Below are 13,528 nucleotides of genomic sequence, written 5' to 3' on the forward strand. Positions count from 1 at the left end.
CCGTTTTTAATGAAAATTTAGTCTTCCCTCGTTTCAAAAAGTGTCTTTTGTCATTGTTTCTTTTTAGTAATGACCTCAGCTTAGTATAAAGAGTTGGGTCGTTATAGTAATCAAGATATAGGGGTGATGATTTAGTAAGCGTGCTTTATGTTTTGCAACCATAACTTAACTATTTTGTTTTAGGAATCATGTTGACATGTACTTAGGAATGTTGCTTTGATTATCCTACAGTGGTAGCCATTGAAAAGCTATTTTGTGCAATCCACTTAGACATATGTTTTAGGAATCATGTTGACATGTACTTAAGAACTTCATACTTTGTTACGTTGACTATCCTGCAGTTATGGTAGTCATTGAAAAGTTATTTTGTTCGATCCGCTTAGACATATGTTATAGGAATCATGTTGTTTTGTAATGGCTTTGGAGGAGGGGGGCTTAAAGGTAAATTTATGCTAAGTTTCAACTTGATGCAAACTAGAACATTGCTTGGAATCTAAAGATTGAATTGAAACTTACATTTGCAACATTTATATAATGTCCTTATGCTTATGCTTATATAGTCAGTGTTTATTTTTTTTTTTTGTTTATCTTTTGCCTTCCTTATGGGTCTTTTATTAAAAACCTTGGTTGTATGAACTTTGGGCATTTATTTTGAAAAGTTTATTAGTTTGCTTATTAAGAAGGTGATTTCTGTTTAGCATGTATTTAATGTTTATGCTTATGCATATGCATTTTCCATAATGAATGTTGGCTAAGATTCAGTTTTTTCAAATTTGCAAGTAGTTATTGAAGAATCCATGGACTATGGTATCAATCGAGTTCATTTATGCGTCAATTTGATTAGATTAGGTCACACATACACGTAACATTACAATTAATTTATCTTTTGGATTATTGTAAAACCTTTACCGACAATGTAATTTACATTTTTTATTATCAATATAAATATCTTTCCAAACATATGTGGGTAATGTTGAAATTTAGTATTTAATTTTTTTGAAAGAAGAAATATATGACAGAAAAATATGTGTTGCAAAAATGAAGAATAACGACACCAAACATGTGTCGACATATAAACCTTTTATTAAATAGAAACAGTATCGTCAAAGCACATTTCTTGACAACAATTGTGTAACGAAACATTTACCAACAATATATTAGTGTCAAGTTATACTGAAAGATGACACACTTAAAGCGTCGTTATAAGAGTATTAATGACAATATATTTCTGTCGAGTGATAGATAACGATGACACATTTAAATTGTCAATGTAACAGTATTAATGACGATATATTCGTGTCGACTGATAGGTTACAGTGGCACATTTAAAGCGTCAATGTAAGGGTATTAATGAAAATATATTCGTGTCAAGGTATAGATAACAATTACACATTTAAAGCGTGAATATAAGGTTATAAATAACAATAAATTCGTGTCGAGTAATAGATAACAGTGACACATTTAAAGCGCCAACTAAGAGTATTAATGACAATATATTAGTGTCAAGATATAGATAACAGTGACACATGATTTTCGTCAATATAAGGGTATTGATGACAATATATTGGTGTCAAGTTATAGATAACAGTGACATATTTATTGCGTCAAGGTAAAGGTATTAATAACACAATTTTGGTGTCATCTAAGCATATTTAATGACATGTTTTCCAAAGTGTCGTTAAATAGCCTTTCTTGACAGTGGCTTCAGTGACACAAAAATTGTGTCGTTGAAAGTCTTTATGACGCAAAACTTGCGTCGTTAAAACCCAAATTTGTAGTAGTGATACGACGCCCCCACTTCCATGTCTCTACATGAACGATTCAAGATTACATCGTCTGTACTAACTACGGAGCGGGCTGCATTCATAGTGTTTATCCAGAATAAGGCGCCCAACCTTATTCATATACTATAGACCATTTATGCTTTTTAACTTGAACTTAATCCATGTTTATGTCTTTACATAAATTTCAAGTATATATGACAAACTAGTAAATAGCCTCGGAACCTTAAAGATTATTGGTTTTAAGATTATAGCATTCAATAATTGAATCAAATAACAAAGTATGAGTTTTAGGACACAAATTCCAACAATTTGAACAACTCAAAGGTCATAAAATTAAATATTGTGACATTTGATGTAATATTTTAATTAGTATAAATATGGTTGTAATTTCCACATTTAAAATAAGAATTTGGATGAATGAAATTTAAAAATTCGAAATTGTAGGATTTTGTTCTTGTGTGTTGTGATAGAATGCATGAATATTTGGAGCATTCAAGTGGGAATTGATATGTCTTTCTTGTGCAGTGCTTTGAAGATTGAAGGTGGATGGAAGTTTCTAAATTTGTCCAATCCTTTGGTTTGTTAGATCATCTAAGTAATTTGAATCTAACCTATTTTTTAGCGGTTGAAATCAAATTGGTTTTGGAGCAGTTGGAGTTGTGTTCTTTGACTCTTAATGTTGTTTAACATGGTTCTTAGATACAGTGTCCAAGGATTCATATCATAATACCTCTCATTAAATGGGGACTACGAGAGAAGATTAGATATAACTAAAATAATGCTAGATACATATATCATTTAATGTCCCATTCTTTTGGAAGCAATAATGACGAAGCTTTCGATTGCTGTTTAAAGGTATCTTAACCGTCGCCAACCACTATCATGATGCCATAAGTTGTCATATTGACACCATTGGATTCAGTAATGGCCAAATTACTTTTTGCATTCTCATTGTCGCCCACGGCCTCCTCATTGATCTCGTAGCATGACAAATATTAGTTTTCAAGTTGAGAATTGGTCAACGTTGCTACAAGAGATTAGGCCAAATTTAGAGATTTTTTTTTGCATTTGTACATGTAAGTTTGAGGGTGTAAGTGGCTAATTAACACTTTCGGGTCTGTGTTGCTTGGAGATCTCAACACATTAGTGCAAAATGATCGATTTCTAGTTTTTGGGCATATGCTTGATGCTACAACGTTTGATGTTGTGTCGTTGTGTCAACACCATGTGAGGAATAAGTTTGTAGAAAAGAAAAGAAGAAACTCTAAAACTAGCCAAAGAGTCTAAGATTTAAATTGGAATTGGTCATTTTATTACAACAATAAATTAATGTATAATCAATGATTTTTCTTTCTTTGTTCTTTGAATTCTGATTAATGTAACTATATCACATCTAACGAATTAAATAAATTATTTAAGTTTGATTTGATGTTTTCTATTTGGTTATTTTTATTTGTTTTTAATTTAATTATCACTTTAATTATATATACATTCAACGATCTTAGTTAAACGATAATATTGCATTAAACATATTTAAAATGCTTCACTCCTTCCATTTTATTATACGTCTTTTTCCTCTGGACAAATCTTTAAATGATAGTTTATTTGTTATTTTTTAAATCTAAATTTAATTCCAAATATAACACTTGAATTAATCAACTATATACTATATAAATTTGAATCAATAAACTAAATGGCTTAAGGTATTCTTGAAACGTCGGGTAAATTTAAGATGTTATATTAATATGTGAATTATCTGAATGAAAATTTCAGTAATTTTTCGTTTGTTAGAATTATCTATTGATATAAGTCTATCTATGTTTATAACGGACATTGTCTTTTAAGTAAGATTTTTTATTTAGTTATTTTGATCAGTTAAATTTATCTATTAATTGATTTTTTATCATCTAAAGGTTAACTAAAATAATCAATTTAAATACCATTACATTGTAAATGTTATTATTTTAAAAAAATAAACTTCATTTTGTTTATTGAATACAAATCTCAAAAGTACATAGCCCTTAAAGAAGATTGGATATAACCAAAATAATGCTGCATATATCTTTTAAAGTCTTGCCATTCTTCAAAAGCAACGACGTATCTTTTGGCGGCTGCGCGAACTTATCCTGACAGTCGTCAATCTCTGTCATGGCACCAGAAGTTACAATATTAACAGCATTAAAGTCACCAAGTGTCAAGTCCTTTTGGGCATTTTCAATGTCACCAACAGCTTCATCGTAGCTCTCAGCACAAGACGAATATCGTTGCTTAAGTTGAGGATTTGTGGTGGTTGTTGCAAGTAACTTGGCTAAGGTCAAAGATTTGCGAGCATTTGTATGGGCAAGGTTTAAGGTGTATACAGCCAAACCTTTTAGATCTGTAGTGCCAACAGATTTCAACACACTTGAACAAAATGGTGGGTTTGAAGTTTTTGGACAGATGGTGGAAACGACGTCGTTAGATGATGCCACATTTGAAATGATAGTGAACAAAAGAACTCCAACGAGAGAGACAATAATGAGACAAGAGGTATTGGCCATTTTATTTTCTTTGTTCTTTCCTTTTGTGTCCTCGTTGATGTGGGTCATTTGATCAATACATATATATATATGGATGAAATTTAGAGAAACGGTTTTTTCCTTATAGGAGGAGAAAGGAAGGTTGTTAGTTACATAATTAAACAACCTATTTTAGCCTTTTGTTTGTTTGTTTTATCTTCAACAAGTTAACCAAAATCAATTCATGAATAATCACATTGTCAATGTTTTTGACATAATTACAACTAAGATGGGTTTTATTTATTTATTTGTTTATTTATAAGATACAACTAAGTAGATGTTAAAATTTAAATTTTCTCACCATATATGATGCCAAAAACTTGGTGTAAAGTGTAAGTATACCCGTCAAGTTATAAAGCAATAAAATGGTTAAGAAATCAAGTATCGTCATCTCTTGAGATAAAATGTTAGAATTGAGTCTAACCTATTCAAGAATGTTTTGGATTTTATTTAATGAATGAAATTTAGATGTGACATGTTTTCTAAAATAATGAAATATAAGAAAAAGTTAAAGTTTTAAATTCAAGAGACAAAGATGTTCAAATGTATTGATTTTCTTAATAATTTCGTTTGAACATCGTAATATGAGTTTTGGTTCTATAATCATTAAAATGCATATTTGGTTTTGGAAATGTTTTGTTGCTTACATTTCGTTTTAGGAAAAGATAATATGTAACTATTGTTTCAATCTTTCTCAATTAAATTAGTTCAAAAACACGTGCATGAATTCACGTGAAATCTCTAAATTCAAATTATTTTTTAAATATGGATTTCTTTAGCATATAATAAATAAATATTATACAATATTTAATGTTATTTTAGTTACCATCAACTTTTTAAATTAGGTAACGTAGCAAATTTTATTTTAATAGTCTCCAATTATCTTAGAAAGAGAAAGAAATTCTTCTATCTAGTAAAGGGTGATTTTTTTTAATAAGGACAAAATGGTAGTATCAAAAGAAATTTAAAAGATGAGAAAAAGGAAGTCGGTATCCTCCGATTCTGGACTTCTGAACATTTATAATAATAATAATAATTATTATTATTATTATTATTATTGTTGTTGTTGTTGTTGTTGTTGTTGTTATTATTATTTAAAATTGGAAAGTAGATGCACCAGTTTAACCATTAGAAGAGAACTCAAAACTTTGTTATTTGTTTCAAAAATATATAGCTTATTTCAAAGGTTACAATTTTAATCTTGATTTTTTATAAATAGTTTAAAATGCACTCATTAAATAGAAATTTTATAAATTTTTTAATGAAATTCAAGTGTTTGTGACCCAAAACATTGCTATATTTCTTTAAAATATGTTGTCGCAAATGAAAAAACGAAGTTTATAAATTAGAAATGAAATAAAAATAAAAATTGTAAGTTTAATGTAACCTGATCCTTGTCTTACAATTTGATTGAAATTTAAATTTTAAATTAGATGTAAAATGCTTCATTTCCTTCATTTGTTATCGATTATGAATATTTCTGCTGTAATGTCGGTTTTACTTTTATTGTTTGTCTTTCTCAACCACATGCAGTTGTCTTCTTGTCTTCTTTCAGTGAAGAAATGTTTTGTTGTTGAAGTATCCAGCAAGGCTTTGAAGCAGTTTCGAACCCAATCCAACGTGTCAGATGTGATGTCCAGGAAAAAGGACTTGTGTTGACATACCTCAGTCAGCCACATTCAGATGAAGCATGTTTTACTATCCAAAGATAGTATGAACTCTTTTTGCTCGATTTGGCAAGTCTTGGGTAGTTGTTCGACAAAAGCTATGGGTATAAAAAGAGTAAAAAGAGAGACAGAGTAAAAAGTTGAGAGGTACCTTTCTTGGGAGGCAGCTACTGCTTAAAAAGGAAAGTTTGTAACTGCTATTTAATGGGACCGAAGGAGTTAGGTGAAGAGAGTAGCCTTCAATGAATTCTGATGACATAGATCCAGTGAACGGCGGCTGGAAATGACTTGGTTTATTACCAAGTGTTAGTCAAACTTCAATGCAGTTTTAGTTGAGGGATGGCCAAACTCCAAGTGTAGTCGAGTTGCAGATGGATTTCGTTGAGACAGAAAAGTTATTGTAGCAGGAGCCATTCAAAAAAGATACTTTGTAACGACCCAACTCCTTATACTAAGTCGAAGCCATTACTAATTTAAAAGATAAATAACATTTGTAAAGTTAGGATAAAAATAAAACAAAACCTCAAAATTTTCATTTAGGTACGGATAAAAATAAAGTTTGCAGGCTCGGGTGTAGGCACGAATGCTGGTTCGGTTTGCAGAGAAGAGACGCGGGTCGGGTTTGGCTGTCCGTGTCGAAAGTGCGTGCGGCTAGGGTTGCGGAGAAGAGACGCGGGTCAAGTTTCGGTTTGCAGAGACGCGGCTTCTGGCTGACGTTCGACAACGACGGCGGCTACTCCTCAGCGAGACGATGCGACAGGGCTCAATGTGAATGGCTTGGAGACGCGGCTCAGATCCACGTGTGACGGCTGGCACAGGAATGAACCAGCTGAAACCCGCAGGCTAAAGCTCGGTGGCGTACAGTGGGCTGCGGGTCGACGGCAGTGAAGGCGCGACGTAGACGACGACGAAACCGGCTTGGACGGCGAATGGAGGACGGTGCGAGGAAGGGTGTGGCGGCCGACGGCGGTGGTGGAGTGGCGGCGGCGTTTAGGGTTTCTAAAAAAAAGATTTGGGTTTTCTTTGTGCACGGGTCTCGATGCCTATTTAAACACAATTAATAAACCAATATTATTTTCTCTTTTCTTTTCCTTACTTTATTTTAAAACAAACAAATCTTCTCCCTCCTCATTTAAATCTCACCAAATCTCCCTTTTATCTTCTTTTTATCCTTTCCCAAATAACTCACATAATCTCTCTCCTCAACCAACCAATCATCTTTATCTTATCAAATTTTCATAAGTCATTATATTATTCTCATAATAAAATTGTTAAGTCCTTAAGTCCAAAATACCCCCAAACATACATAACCAAAACAAACATCAACTTAACAAAAATTTGATATTTTCAATTATGCAATAGAAACAAATCTCCATAAGATAGAATCTTCAACATTTAAATAACACCCAAAATCTCAAAATTATACTTAAGATAATAAAATTAAATTCCTAAATGTTTGGGGCGTTACATACTTTACTTAATAATCAAGGAAAAACGAAGTTTATAAATTAGAAATGTAATAAAAATAAAAATTGTAAGTTTAATGTAACCTGATCCTTGTCCTACAATTTGATTGAATTTTTGAATTTTAAATTGTTGATCAAGGAATATTTGATCGGAGTCCAAAATACCCCCAAACATACTTTACTTAATAATCAAGGAATATTTGATCGGAGTCGTGGACTGGATCCACAACTTCAATTATGAAATAATGTTTTTATTTAACTTCCAAATATTAATGATTTTACAAACCATCTATATCCATAAATTACATCTAATCTTTAAAAGAATTTAGTGGTAGAAATCATCATGTTTAGCTGTGGACATATTATTCAATTTTAGAAGTTCGCTTATGTATCTTTATGAAATTAAAAATCAAAATCTTATTTTGGTGATAAATCTCCAATTTCATTGCTACAACTCCGGTTTATTAGTGTTTACATATTGTCTAAGCACCAAATCCAAAAATAAATTTTCTATTGGGAATTTCTAAGTGAAAATTTTTATTTATCAAATATATTAAAGTTCAGTAATTTTTCTATCTGCTACAAGTATCTATTAATACAAGTCTATTAGGAATATTGTATTTTAAATCTGATTTTTTATTTAATTATTTTAATTTGTTAGAATTATCTATTACTTGATTTTTTTTATCATCTAAAAATTAACAAAAATAATCAATTCCAATCACACCGATCACATTATGATGTTAATATTCTAAAAATTAAACTTCACATTATTCTTTGATAAAAATCTCAAAAGTACACAACCCTCAAAGAAGATTGGATATAACCAAAATAATGCTGCATATGTCTTTTAGAGTCTTGCCATTCTTCAAAAGCAACGACGTATCCTTTGGTGGTTGCACAAACTTATCCTGACAGTCGTCAATCTCTGTCATGGCACCAGAAGTTACAATATTGACACCAGTAAAGTCACCAATGGCCAAGTCCTTTTGGGCATTTTCAATATCACAAACAGCTCCATCGTAGCTCTCAGCACAAGACGAATATCGTTGCTTAAGTTGAGGATTGGTGGTGGTTTTTGCCAGTGAGTTAGCTAGGGTCAAAGATTTTTGAGCATTTGCATGGGCGAGGTTTAAGGTATATACAGCCAAACCTTTTATATTTGTAGTGCCTGCAGATTTCAACACACTTGAACAAAATGGTGGTTTTGAGGTTTTTGGACAGATGGTGGAAATGACATCGGTAGATGATGCTGCATTGGAAATGATGGTGAACAAAAGAACTTCAACGAGAGAGACAATAATGAGACAAGAGTTTTTGGCCATTTTGATTTCTTTGTTCTATGCCAATATTATTGTGCCCTTAATTATTGATATGGGTCATTTGATCAATACATATATATATATATACAGATGAATTTTAGAGATGGTTTTTTCGTTCTAGAGAGGAAAAACGGAAGTTGTAATTAAATAGCATATTTTTAGTCTTTTGTTTGTCTTTTTCTTATTTTTATCTTCAAAAAATTAACCAAAATCATTTCATGAATAATCACATACAAAATTACAACTAAAAATGTTTTTCTTTTGGAAAGATACAACTAATTAAGATGTTAAAATTAGAATTTTCTCACCATGTACGATGCCAAAAACTTAGCAAATAAAGTGTAACTAATTGTACCCGTCAAGTTATGAAGTAGTAAAATGGTTAAGAAACCAAGTATTATCTTCTCTAGAGATAAAATGTTCAAATTGCATCTAACTATTCAAGATTTTTTTTGAATTTTATTTAAAGAATGAAACTTGGATGATGTGTTTTCTAAAATAATGAAACATAAGAAAAAAAGTAAAGTTTTAAATTCGAGAGACAAAGATGTTCAAATGTATTGACTTTCTTAATAATTTCATTTCAACCATGCACAATTCCACATAATATGGAAAGTAGACGACTTTCCATCATTTGTTATTGTCGCTACGCGCCCGAGACGAGACGACGCACAACGGCTGACATCCTCAAAAGGGTTAGTTTTAAAACAAAATAGGAGTTGCCACCAATCCTTTTTACGGTGTGACTGTGCACCAAAATATAGTAAACGCTTTTTAAAATAAAATCATTAAAAAAATGATCTGTGAAAGTATCACTCCCCAGTCTAAGTTTTCCCTTCTAACCCAGACCGTAGTATGAATTACTCCTTTTAAGAATAAACATTCCTTCCTAAAAATAAAATTTGCAAAAACCTTTTTCAAGAAATTTAGAAAAAAAAAATTCGGCAGAACCTCCCCTAAAATATGGGTTAACCAAACCTGTAAAGGAAAGAAATTTGGCACTTCCATATAAGTTTATATAACTTCGAAACTCCAACAGGCAAATCAAGTGTGTCTCACCACACACTTATCCAGGCAGTTTCATCGCTTCAGTAAAGTTCATAATCGGACTAAAAATTACATACAAAATGATTTCGTTCTAAAGAGGGATCTCTTATACAAGTTCTTGGCCTCACTCTCGCTACATCTAATCACTCCATGATGAATTACAAAAAAAATAACTACAAACATACAAAAGAATAATGAAGATTTACGACTGATGACGAGCGATCAATCAACGCTTGGCCTTTGTTCACTACCAGAGGGGGGGAGAAAAACATTTAAATGTAAGTTGAATACTTAGTGAATGACAAGTGTCATAAATATAAAGCTCATAAGACATACTTGAAGAGAAAAATTATAAATATGCATTAGAAATACAATATTAGTGAAAAACGCCATTAACTCATAACCATTGTACCACCAACAAACCTGTAATCCGTACAACCATGGCAAGGCATCTAAAGATACGGCCAAAGATAGCTCGCACATGATAAAGAATCATTCGGCCAAAACTAGCTCACGCATCCTTAATACCCGCCATGACATCAACCGTCAACCAATCGAACCAACCATGATAGCATACTACGTATACGGCCCAGGAATAGCTCACACGTGCTCCATATCCACAAGGAAACACGCGGCCAAACAGAGCTCACGCACACTTAGCACCTACCATAGTAACTACATATCGCTCCTATGTGCACATAGAGCTACCCAACCATGGGTTAAGCTAGGCCCGAAGCCTATCAAAATCCTCCATCCATGTCCTCACCTAGGTTCAGGTTCTCGGATCTCCGGTCACGGCCTTTTTCAGTCCTAGAATCCCCTGACAACCGTAGGTGGCGCTACAGAAACACATTCACGTAGCCTTTAGGGTAATCACTTTCTCGTTCACCATAAGCATTGGTTAACCATATTTCAAAACCAAGTATAATAAAAGCTCCAATACGATTTTAGAAAGTTCAAGCCATGAATTATTATTGCAATCATGATGAACAAACACATTGTTTAAACATAATGAAAACGTGGTCATAAACGATTTAGGTCATGGTAGTTTCCAAGCAATATCAAGAGATAACATGAATGTCCATAAAGAAAGCATAAAAATAAACCACTCACAGTCAATAACTCGATCCCCCGGGGTTATACGCTTTCCCCACTTCAATTTGGCCTGAAACAACGATTAGGGTCCATTAATTATCTTCAAAAGGGTGATGACACAACAATCTTCAACATAATTTATAAGGCCAAAATCAAACTTGTTTTAGTTCCTAATGTTCTTAAATTCTCAAAATTTTCCAGATTCGCAACATGAACTTCATATGATCATAACTCTTTCAATACTTAACCAAAATGAGTGTTGTTTATGTCTAAATCTTCATTTTGATGTCCTCTATAATGTACATGAAGGAAGAAAAATATGATTCCCAATGGATTGCTACAGAATTGGCCCAAAACAGAGAGTATTCAAAAACGGAGTCTTCTAGTATCCCCTAACTTGTTTATGAAATTAAGCTTACTTTCAATCATATTTAGCTCACAATTCCTTCATAAAACTTGTAGTACATTGAATAAGATTTCCAACCATACAAAATAGAGATCATAACTCCATTTCTAAACTTCTAACTACTCAACACAACAGCGTCTTCGCAGATTCATGCACGAAACCTGAAATCTGTCTTCTCTTTCTATTTTCAACCTTTAACTTTCAATTCTAGGAAAAATCCAATGAAATTATTCCAAAACTTCCCAAAGACTTAACAAAGCACCAATAAACGGAGAGCACTCTAACTACCCTCAAATTTCAAATTAAGCATCCGACATCACGGCTACTCAAGAACTTAGCAAAGTGATCTAATTTCAAAGAAATCGCTCCAATATAGCATTCAACTATCGAATCCTAGCATCCATAAACCATGGTTTGCTTAATATTGGCAGCAAAATCAGTGGAGTCTAAAGACCCATTCAATAAAGCTTATAACCTTACCCAAAATGTGCCAAAATGTCCGATTTTGAGCTTCCGAAAGGCTAGACCACAGTTTAAACTCTTCAAAATTTTAAATCTAGCATAAAAAGTAATGGGCGTGATGAAAATCGAGTTGAAAATTAATGGGTAATGAAACCTCATCAAGAAATCCATTAAAACAAAGAAGATTTACCCAAAAACTTAGATCCAACGACACGGAGTTGAGAAGAGCGAGATTAAAATGGTTCGACTTGCCGAATGACGACGAACGATGGTTGCACGGCTCACTTAACAATGAAACACAAGGAAACTCAAATAGATTATGCCGATTTGAGCTGACAGCTTCAAAACGCCGTGGTTCAAGGCGGTGCGCGGCGTGGGCGGTCGTCGTCCGGCGACTGGGCTGTGCAACGGCGGCGGGGCAATGCAACTATGGCTAGGCGACGCGTCGGCGCGAAGGAACAAGAGAGATATGTGGCGGCAAAAGAGATTTTCGAAAATGGAGGGGGGTGTGTCGTTGGTCTCTCTAGAAAGAAGAAGAAATTGTTTTTCTTCTTTATATATATATATATATATATATATATATATATATATATATATATATAGCTTAATAATAATAGTAGAATGACCAACATGTCCTTCTTCATTCTTTTCAACACCTAAGCAAAAAAAATTAAATTTTAAAACTCAATTAAAATGGATTCTAAATTTTTTCTTATCACACGAATTAATCTTAGGGGTATGTGTAAACCGATATTTTCTTGGTTTAATTTCTTTAAATGTGAAAAAAAAAAGAAAAAGAAAATGGAAATTAAGTGTAAATATAAATATATATATTTATATATTAAATAGTTTTATTAAATTAATTAAAGAAAAGAAAGAAAAGAAAGGACAAAAAGAAGAAAAGGAGAAGAAAATTTCATTTTCTCTTTTCTTCTTCTTCTTCTCTTCCCTTCACCGCCAAGATTTTGAAGACATCCAAGTTCCCTTTATTTTTTTTTTCTTTTTCCTTCTTCAATTTGCAGAGAACTTCTAAGAGAGAGTTTGGAAGAAGAAGAGAAATTTTACTAGAATTTTTAGGTTGAAGAAGAGGAGGAGAACTCAAGCAAAGTGTATCAATGGCTGAATTTTAGTTCATTCTGCACATCACTGGTTTTTAATTCGGTTTGAACTCTTCAAAAGGAATTAAGAGGTGAGATTTACATTTACTGAAAGTTAACTCATTTTGAAAGAAACTTTATGAAGAACGTTGGAGCAAATTCGGATATTCATTTGGTGCTTTTTGATGAAGAAAACAGGGCAGTTGGTTTTCACTCGAAATCAGGAGGTCTCTGGTGTTTCTTGTATTTCAGAGTGTATCGGTGAAGTTAGAATCTCTATTTTGTATGGTTGGAAAGCTTATTCAATTTACTACAACTTTCATGAAGAAATTGTAAACCAAAAACGACTAAAAATTGGTTAAATTGTAGGAACAAGTTAAAGAGGTCGTGTGCGCGCGATTCTGGAAGTGGTTCTGTTTTGAGGGTTATATGTGTTTATGCACGGGGAATCAGATTTATATGTCTTCAGGTAAGTTTTAGAGGGTCTCAAAATGAAGTGTTTTATATAAAGAACACTCATTTTGGTTAAGTATTGAGAAAGTTATAGTCCTTTGAAGTTTATGTTAGAAATCTGGAAATTTTAGAGAATTGTTGAAATAGGATTTTATTTCTTAAGCTTTGTTT

At 32.5% G+C, this 13,528-nt stretch overlaps 1 long non-coding RNA gene across 1 annotated transcript; it reads right to left on the reverse strand.

Moving 5' to 3' along the window:
• Positions 1 to 10,108: 10,108 nt before the first annotated feature.
• Positions 10,109 to 12,328, reverse strand: LOC127148646 (uncharacterized). Its single transcript, XR_007819739.1, has 4 exons — positions 11,998 to 12,328; positions 11,826 to 11,901; positions 10,958 to 11,009; positions 10,109 to 10,683 (listed from the first exon to the last, which is right to left on the reverse strand). It is a non-coding gene; the product is annotated as an uncharacterized LOC127148646 (long non-coding RNA).
• Positions 12,329 to 13,528: the final 1,200 nt, after the last annotated feature.

This window comes from Cucumis melo, chromosome 3 (genome assembly GCF_025177605.1).
Source record: "Cucumis melo cultivar AY chromosome 3, USDA_Cmelo_AY_1.0, whole genome shotgun sequence".
Classification (NCBI taxonomy): domain Eukaryota; kingdom Viridiplantae; phylum Streptophyta; class Magnoliopsida; order Cucurbitales; family Cucurbitaceae; genus Cucumis; species Cucumis melo.